This window comes from Ailuropoda melanoleuca, chromosome 4, assembly GCF_002007445.2.
Source record: "Ailuropoda melanoleuca isolate Jingjing chromosome 4, ASM200744v2, whole genome shotgun sequence".
Taxonomy (NCBI): domain Eukaryota; kingdom Metazoa; phylum Chordata; class Mammalia; order Carnivora; family Ursidae; genus Ailuropoda; species Ailuropoda melanoleuca.
In genome coordinates, this window is record NC_048221.1 from 50,269,971 (window position 1) to 50,280,029 (window position 10,059).

Below are 10,059 nucleotides of genomic sequence, written 5' to 3' on the forward strand. Positions count from 1 at the left end.
GGTGGGGGGACTGGGGGAGGAGAGTGGGGGCAGGGGTGTGTGGACCGAACCACCACGGTGTTGTTTGCGGTTTTAATTCCTCCCGTGGGATCATGAGGAACTGAAGCTGGCAGAGTCCCAGGAATATGCCCGCTCCCCCAAAGTAAGAGGGAATGTCAAGGGCATGGTGAGGGTAGGGTTGAGGCTGAGCCAGATCGGATTGGAGGGTATCCTGCGACTGGTGGTGGTGGGGGGAGAGTAATAGGGGAGAGGAAGATTTTGCTCCAATGGCCCCAAGTCATCCCCTACTTTCTGGGGGACTCTTCCACTGTGCAGGGGGCTCTGGTTTCCTTCTCCTTTTGGTCAGGACACCCCCAGACCTGGGGGGGGCAAAGGTCACATAGGGGGAGCAATGGACTCAACACAGACTAAACACATCTGTGGTTGCAGGTCCCACACAGCAGAGCCTGCACTGAGCTCCCTACTTCCATGTAAACACTACCCCTGCAGCCCTGCAGCCCCACCTCTGGGTACCCCCACCTGCCTGGGGGCTGCTGTTCTGGCGGAAGACCCTCTCAAGAGGCTGTATATCTGCTCACAGCTGTCCACTGGCAGGGGTATAGCCACATGTCCCCTGTATGCACATTATCTACAGGGACATCTGTGATGAGTTGAAGGGCTGATCATGTTGGGGGACACCGACCATGTCCAGAGACTCTAGGGACCCCCGGCAAGGAGTCTGCAGGAATGCAATCCTCCCAGCCAACTGCCCACTTTTTACTGCCTTGTCTGCTACCGGTTTAAGTCTAGACCTGCTGCCCCTTTAAATCCAGACTGGGGGGAGGACAGACCTAGGAGCAAGGTTAGGAGGTCACAGTAGGTGAAGGGGCTTCTCTTGGATTCTGAAGCCCTGCTCTCTACTGCCCTGCCCCCTTCAGGAGGGGAGCCCTACTTGGGAGGAGGGCACCGAAGAAGGTGGCAGGACCTTCAGGACCGCTGTCTCAGGGTACCTGTCAGTGTGGTGGGGGCACATGTTGGGGGAGGGTCAGGGCTGGGGGTGGCCCCTGAAGGCAGCTCCAGATGGAAGCTGCCTCCTTCCCCCGTCCCCACCCCCTGCCCAGTTCTGAGCTGCCCGCTGAGCCTGAGCGTCCCGAGCTGCCTCTCCATCCCTGGGCTGGCACAGAATATCAATTTGTCTCGTTAAGCTGAAAGTCTGCACTGCACCAAAATCAGAACCTGGCCGGGCAGAGGGGCCGCGGGAGGCAGAGAGCTGGGAGTGAGTGAGCGCCAGCGGCAGGGCCTCCATCAGCCAGGCCACACTGGTACCCCTTGCTCTTTATCCCCTCAAGCCCACCAAGGGGTCCCCTTCTGCTCCTGGGCCAGGCAGAGTGAGATGCAGGGAGGATGCTGAGTGCTGGGCGGCCCTGGGCTCCACGGGGCCAAGGTGCCAGGCAGGGAAGACTCCTGGCTGGGGTTCCAACAGAGCAGCCCAGGACACAGCTCAGAGAGGCTCTTGCCCCCACCAAAAGCCCGGGACAGGGAACTGCCACGTTGGCCCCTTCTTGGGGCCACGGAGGGGGGTTCCACTGGTCCCCCTCCAGGCAGACTTCTAAGTTAGACCCCACGGCAGGAGGGGCCAAGCCAGGAGTTCCTCATGCCTTCCCCATGGCCTAGAGGCAGCCCCTATCCCCCAACACAGGGTCACATAAAAGCATTCTGAGATGGCCAGGGTGAGGGTGGGCACAAAAGGGCAGAGGGTGAAGGGCCCATTGCAGCTTACATGTGGTCAGAGTAAACGTGTCTGTGTCAGGAATCCCACTGTCATTTCTGTCACATCAGGGGTGGGGGGGGCGGCAAACTGCTTTTCCTGATTACAAAATAAACAGCCCCACAAGGGGCCAGTTTTGAGCCACCATTTCCACAGTAATAATCCTTTCTGTGTCCAGCACACTTTACAGTTTGCAAAGACCACTGCAGAACAGTGAGTTGTTTGATCCTACCACTAGAACGACTTCTGTGAGCTCCTGAATGACAGTGAGGAATTTGTGTGCAGCAGGTGAGCAGGACATGGTCTCTCAAGCCAGGAGGGGGTCAGTCAAACCCGTCACCTAAGCCTGAGGACTCCAAGCCCATGGCTACCCCCCTGTGAAGACCAGCATGGTGCGCACCTGTTGGGAGCCCCAACACTTGTCTACTTGAAAGTCCGGAGTCCTGCCTGCTCACTGGCCCCTGTTTGGGGTGGGCTGGGCCTTCACCAGCAAACACCAAACTCTCAAACTCAGGAGCTCATGGATTTTGGTTCCCAGAATCTAAGACTAGAACTGACACCTGGCTAAACTCCCATTTCCTTGGCATTTCAGGCTCTGTTGCATCTCAGCCTCTGCATCCACAGCCCAATGATAGGACACCCCCTAATTTCTGAGGCAGCCCAAATGTTGACCAGCAGAGTCTGAAAGTTTTTCATTATGTTCGGCCCATGAACTCCTATTCATCCTTCAAAGTCCACCTCAAATGCTGTCAGTCCTTTCCAGATTCCACCAAGAGAATCAGTTTATGCATCTGGCCTGGCTCTGACCACACTATATTGTGATGGTCTATGCATCTGTCTCCCTCACTGAGCTGTGACCATATCGGCTATGTCTCCAGAGCCCCAGCTCCCAGCACATGGTAGGTGCCCCAATAAAGGCTTGAAGGAATCTGCTGCTGTGTGATGGTTTATCAAATGTCAGAACCAGTAGGACCTTCAAGGACTCCTACCCAACTCTCCCATCTTATAATTGAGCAAACTAAGGCCTCAAGAAAGGATGTAAGGGGCTTGCCCAAAGTCATCTGGCCACAGACATTCATCCCCTGTCCTGCCCCCATGGCCCCCCTTCCTGCAGCAGACATACCCAGGGCATCTGGCCTGTCTTTCCAGGATATGTTGGCGGGCAGGGGGTACTGGGCAGGCAGAGGTGTTGTGAAATCTGACAAACAATGGTGCTAGTGTTGAAACTCCGGGAAGGTTGGAAACGACAAGTCAGGGTGACCCACGGGGAAGAGGGGGAGAGAGGCAGGAGGCAGGCCAGGAGGATTACTGATAGCTTCTGCCTCCAGCATGATTTGGCTTATGGTGAACATGGATTGAGGGTCAGGGTTGGGGAAAGGTATGAGAAATAGGGCAGGGGTGAGGGGAGAGCCAGCCCAGTCTGATTTTCAAACGGTCTTTAGTTGTCCAGACCATGTGTGGGCAAACAAATCCCAGGATCAGAGAGGAGTGGGAGTAGAGGGTTAGTCTAGCTGGGGATGAGTGTGGGGATGAGGTTGTCTGATGAAGGCTATTTGCATAAAGGCGACAGATGATGTAGATCCAGGTGGGTCTGAGGGAGGCGGAATCAAATGCAATCGGAGGCCCGCTGTGTCCTCTCCGGGAGACACAGTTTCTCTTTTGCTTCCCCTCTTGAAGGGAAGGTGGAATGAGGGCTACATCTGCCCTTGCCTTGCCCAGCTCAGGGTCTTCTGACACCTGGGGCGGGGTCGTGGGGCAGGTTAACTGCTGTCATAAAGAGCTGCTGGCTGGACCCCTCAGAGGCTGAGAAGGTAATCCAAAAGTTCCTCACAATCCTGCCTGTCTGACCTTCACAAATCACCCCTGGAGAGACTAGGTTTCTTCCCATTTTATAGAAGAGAAAATGAGAGAGACCTTAGTGACTTGCTTGGGAGGCACAGAGCCAGTGAGGGCCAAGGTCGAGATCTGAGTCCAGATCTGACCCACTTGAGCTTTAGACCTTTCCCTCTGTCCCAGCCTAAAGGTCCTCACATTTGAGGCATACGACTCAGGCTCTTCTAGGGCCATGACCTTGAGGGGCCATAGAATGTGTGTCTGGGGACCAGGCAGCAGAGCTTGTCCCAAGTCTCCCAACCACCTTGGGGCCCTATACCCATTCCCACGAAGGTCCCAAACTTCCTCAACCCACCTGATCTTGGGCTGTTTTGTGGCCAGATAGATCTGGGGTCAAATCCCTGCTCTTTCATTTCCTGGCAGTACTTGGGCAAATGACTCAACTTCCCTGAGTTTTCTCATCTGCAAAATGGGGACAATAATACATATTTGGCAGGGTCACAGGCTAAAGGAGAATGGTAGTTGGTATTAATAGGAAAAGCACAGAGGGTGAGATTCTTCAGAAGGCCCCTGGGAAGTGCGGGGTGTTGGGTCTCTTCCAGCCCCTCATCGTGTTGGATGATAGTTCTCTGATCCCTGCCCCTATGGAGCTCGGACAGCACTGGCCTTTAAGACCTTGACAGTCCAGGGCAGCCCGCTGGCACGCAAACCCAGGCCCCCAGTTCCTGGTTGCTCCCACTGGTTCTTGCTCCCTTACTGAGGAGGGTGCAGCCAGCCTGACTTCTACCTTCAGCCGCCATTCCTATCAACACCCTACTATGCAACTCACCGTGTAAGCTTCACAACATCCTGGGAGGTAGGCCCTATTTTTCATTTCCATTTTACTGATGAGGAAAGTGAAGTACAGAGAGGTGAAATGATGTTGCCCAAGGTCATATAGTGAGTAGGGGAACTGGGGCTTGAAACCAGGACTACGTGAGGCCCCACACTGAGCCCACGGACCCCAAAGGAGGTGGGTATGAACCTAGGTCCAGAGAGCCATGGGATTTAATTTCCCACAGGTCAGAAAACCGGAGTGCAGAAGGCCTAGACTAGCCTCCAGCGGGGCAGGGCAGGTGTGTGGCGGTGTTGACTCTGCGGCCCCTCTGTGAGGCCAGAGGTTAAGAATAGGAGCCGATTAGAAAGCTGGTACTTTTCTCCTGGAAGAACACAGAGCCTGGGGAATCAAGAACTATTCTGGGAGGACTCCCTGGGGGAGGTTGCCTTTTCCAGGCCTGGGAAACATGGTCTCATCCACGCTATCCCTTTGGTAATGCACATGCAAACACACTGCCCACTCCCATCTGTCAATCCTGCCTCCTCCCCTTGGTCTCCCTGCTTCTTCTCCTGCTATCCTTCCCCTGTTTACCTATCCCCTGCACCTTAGAGAGCTTTCTCAACTCCTCTAAACCCTTTTTGGCTGCCCTGTGCTCTCAGCATAAAACGCAAACTCCTTCCAACGCTCATGAGGGCCGGATGACTATTCCAGACCCCTCCCATTATCCTCCATCCACTTTCCCCACACCAAACCTCTCCTGCTCCTCACACATACTCTCACATTTCCTTGCCTCTGTCTTTGCATGCAACGTCCACTCTGCCTGTGATGACTTCCCTTCCCACTTTTCTGCCAGGAGAACTCCTACTCATCCTTCAAGGCTCAGCTCCAGCAACCCCTCCTCTCTGAAGCCTTTCCTGATTTCCCCCTCCATCATATCCAACCCCCAAGAAGAGTCCGTTGCTATTAACATTTTTATGTGCATCTGTCACATCCATCAGGCTGGGGGAGTCCTTCGGGATAGGGAATGGATCTCATTTGCTTGTTGTATCCTCAGCACTGGGCACAGAACCTCAATAAATATTGATTGAACTGATGAGTGCAGGTTTGTTGAATGAAAAAGTAATTCCCCTGGTGGTTTTCAACTGGTATTTGCCTCTCTCTGTGGCTCTGGAAATATTCTTTGCACTTGCTGGAGGTCTTGTTTTAAGAGTTGCTATTTCCTGAGCCTGTCAATGAATGGGGCTCTCTCTGCATGCCCACTTTATGAAGAGAAAAGGAAGACGTGAACTTCACTCCAGGGTCCCTCAGTGATGTCTCACCTGGGACAAGGATGCTGAGTCCAGGGTTGAACTCAAGGTGAGTTGAGCACGTGGAGAGGAGTCCCTATCCCTAAATGCTCCCTCCCAGCTACCTATAGCCTGACATTTTACCATTAGTAATTCATTTCTTTGGATTATTCAATCTACAAATATCTACTTAGCTCTCACTGAATGTGAGGTATTGTGCTGGGGTTCCTAGTGAACATTTGTGTATTTGTGTTTTCACTCCTGCTGGAAGGCTGACTCCCTGGAGAAAGAAGAGAAGGAAGGAGGAAACAGAAGGAATAGGGACAATGTGTTCAGGACTGTCAGGAGAAGAGAGAAGGGTATTTGTCACTTGCTGAGTGCCTACTATTTGCCAGGCACTTAATACAGAGCTGTATTTACTCCTCATCATGACCCCAGAATTCAGTGTTATCAAGCCCTCAATTTAAAGGTGAAGAACAAGCCCAGAGAGGGTGAGTGGCTTGCTTAGGGGAGCACAGCTGTGGGGTATAGGACTGATCATTCAAACCTAGCACAGTATGCTCCACAGCCTGCCATTTCTCTGGATGTCCTCCTGCTGAGGAGTCTGTAGGGCCCAGCAGGGGGAGAGGGTTCCCAGAGAGGACAGGAGCCGAAGAGTGACAAGTGAAAATACTGCAAGCCCAGAGGTCCACCTGCTGACTGACTGGATGGCTGGACACTACTGGGATTTTGGAACCAATAAGGAGTTAGGGAATGAAACGAGGCCATCCCGCTGCCAGTATGTCCCCAAAATGGGTTGAAGGCCGTGGGGACCACACCAGCCTTCTCTGCTGAGCTTTCCTTGTATGCTAGTGCACATATCTATGCACACACAAGTAACCTGCTTTGTGGACAGACAGTCTCACTCCCGTCTTACTGATGAGGAAACCGAGATCTGGAGAGTGGAGCGAACAAGCCCAGGATTACATAGCTAGAGGCAGAATTAGAACCCAGATCTTTCCTGGAAGGTTCACAGAGGAGCAGCGGGGTTGTGGACTCACCCCTGATGAGGTTTCCAAGCAGCCAGGGCTCTGAGGGGGACCGAAGCTCTTGCCCTGTCACTCAAGCCCTCTCCCTTTGGGAGCTTCTCTGGCTCAGTCCTCCAGTGTACCCAGAGGTGGGAAGGGAGTGGGGTGGGTCCAAAGAGCTTGGAAGCTGGAGCCCCATGGACTAGCTCAAATCCTGCTCCGGCCTGATGGGCTGTGTGATTTTGGGCAAGTCTCTCGATCTCTCAGGCCTCAGCCTTCTCATCTGTGCAATACGCATGGCGTCACCTGCTTCCTGCTTCTCTGTCTGCTCATTTGTTCCGCAAGTACCCACTGACGTCCACCACTTGCCAGATTCTGTGCTAGGTGCTGAGGATACAGCAGAAAAGCTCATGGTGTCCACTTTGGAGGGGCTTCAGAGACAGATATGAAATGAATGCACAAACCCATGTGAATGGACAAAGGGTGTAAGACAAAGGGGCAGAGGCCATGAGCACATTCCGCAGGAGGACCTGGCCACCCTTGGTGGGAGCGCAGTGGGGAGTTGCAGAAGGTTTCCCCAAGGGGGGTGGTCACTGAGCAGGGCTCTGAAGTCTGAGCAGTCACTCACTAGGTAGAAAGAGAGGTGGTGTTCTGGGCAAAGGCCCCGAGGCTCGAAAGAGCTCAGCAATTCTCCAGGAACTGAAAGGGGGCCTGAATGCCTAGAAGGGAAGAGTGCAAGCAAGGGGCAGGAGAGGGGTGGGGGACTTAGAGATTACCCTCCAGATTTCTATCCTTACCCCGGGAGCAGAAGGAACCTTAGAAGGATTTTAAGAATTAAACAGAATGAGGACGATGAAGCCCTTGGCAAGGTGCCTGCCACATGATAGAATTCCACGTTGTTAGACCGCTGTGCCACAGTAACATCACACCTGCCACAGGTAACATGGTCATTCAGCAAACCATGATTGTGACAGACCCTGAGCCTGGGACTCATCGGCAAGGAGGAAAGGGCCTGCTGGCACTGAGTCATGGCTGTGAGGAGAACATCCAGTGGACATGTGCTGGGAACTGAGGGGAGCCACCTGACAGAAGGGGACACTGAGGCCAGGAGAGGCAAAGGGCCCCTGGCCTGAGTGTCAGGGGTGATTGAGAGATAGCTGTGGGTTCAGGACTCTCAATCCAGTGCTCCCTCCAGGACCCTGGACTGCCACAGGGGTAGCTCTACTTGAGAGCCGCTGGGCGGAAGAGATGGTATCGGTCTGCATTACAAATAGTAGTACCGAGAGGTGGCGGTGCCTGGACAATTACCACATGCCAGGTACTATTTGTTCTAAGAACTTTCCATGTTGTGGCTCATTTAATTCCTACACTTTAAGGAGTAACTGCCATCCCCATTTTACAGATGGTGAAACGGAGGCCCAGAGAGGCCATATACCTGGAACGAATTTGTCCCCCTGGCAGGGGTGTTGGGATTTGGACATAGCCCTTCTTCCCTACCCTGCTGTAAGTATGGGGAATGCCTGGGCCCCGCCAGGGTGTCCGGCAAGTGGCCAAAGGGAGCAGGGTTGAAGTGGGATGTGGAGCTGGAGCTGGGCCTGAGGAGGGAGGATGGGCAGACGAGCTTTCTGCCCTCAGAACACAGGTAACGCCGATGCCACCTCAGCGGCCTTCAAAGGCATCCCCGTGGGGGTGTCCCACTTTCTCCCCAGAGGAAATTCCCTTTGGGATCTGCCTATGAAGCTGGTTTGTGTGGAATCATGGTGCACCGGGGCTGAGAGGTGCTGCCATGCCACTCCATCAGCCCTGTCCTTCCGTTTTACAGACCAGGATCCTGAGGCCTGGACAGGGGCAGCTACCTGCCTTGGACACACGCAGCAAAGCCAGGGCTGGGAGGCAAGGGGTGGCTCCAGGACAGCCCCTTCACCCCGTCAGAATTGCCTTCCCCCCGGCTCCTGCCACCTTGTGGGGCCACCTTGCTCGGAACCTGTCTTTATAACATATGGCTCCAAAGAGTCCCGGCACAGGGGCCAAGCGACCCTCCAGGGAGACCCTGCATCACTGGGGATTTCCAGGCTGGGTCACTCCACAGGCCCTCTGTGGTTGGGGCTGCCCTTCAGGCTGGGCCAGCTGTCTCACTACAAGGCCACTGACAGGTGGCCCCTGGAGGTGAGGTTAACTGCCGTGGGCCAGGGAGGTGTCCTGCTCTCTCAAGCCCTCCTTCCTGTCCCCCAGCCTCCCTGCACTGGCATCCCACAAGCCAACATGCAACAGCGAAGTACAAGAAGGAAATGGAAGGGTCTTGACAAAGCATAAGGAGCTTCTCAGATACAAGGTGCTATTTCTTTCTGAGGCAGACAGCACAGTAGAGCGGAGTGTTTAGGGGTCACAGAGATACGGGATTGAACCCTGGCTCTGCCATTTACTATTGCGTGGCCTTGAGCTAATCATTTTGCCAATTAGAACGTCAGTTTCTCTATCTGTGAAGTGGGAATAATAATAATATAATCGATCTGGTCTTTGATTTCCAACAAAATGAGAGAGAATATGAAGGTATCATTGGTTCATTTCTTCAGCATTGAGTACCTACTATGTGCCTGGCAATTGTGGGGACTGTTTCCTGGAACTGGGTTTTGTAGGAGGGGACTCAGTTGCAAACAAGGGAAGGTGGAGGACAGGCTGGGAGAGCCCTGCGGGATGCCAGGTGGTGCCCCTGCTCTGTGCCCTCCCCGTGTGGGGTTGTCTCAGACCTCTCAGGACTTCTCTCAAGGGTGGTGACCATTTCCTCTGAGACTTGGTCAGGCCTCTCAGTTCCAGCCCCACAGAGGAACCACCCCCGAATCCCTGCCTGAAGCTCCCGCCCCGGCTCTGGTCCCAGAACTACCCTGGCTGGAGGTTGCGTGGCATGTGGCTGGGGTGTGGACTCACACACACCTGGCTGCAGATTCAGGTGTCACTCACTGGCTGTGTTACCTTGGGCAAGTCACTCTACCTCTTGGAGCCTCAGTTTCTTCATCAGTAAGCTAGCGATAACGTCTGCCTCCGAGGATGTACTGAGAATTAGTTGAGATACTGCCTGTCATGTGTTACATGCACGTGTAGCTGAAAGTGGCCCACAAGCCCCTCCTCTCTTCCCCTGAAGCAAGCAGGACACAGGTACCCCACCCTGGCTGGCTTGGTGTGGTGGGGTTCTGGGGTCACCCGTACTGGCTCCTGAGAGCCAACATCGCGTGTAAGTGATGTCACGCAGCAGCCGTGATCTGCCAGGGGTGCGAGCATGTATACCACTGAACCTGGCGAACTCTACAAAGCAGGGCACTTACTCACCAGCACACCACTGAGCCCTGGGTGGGAGCTCAACACTGCTATCTA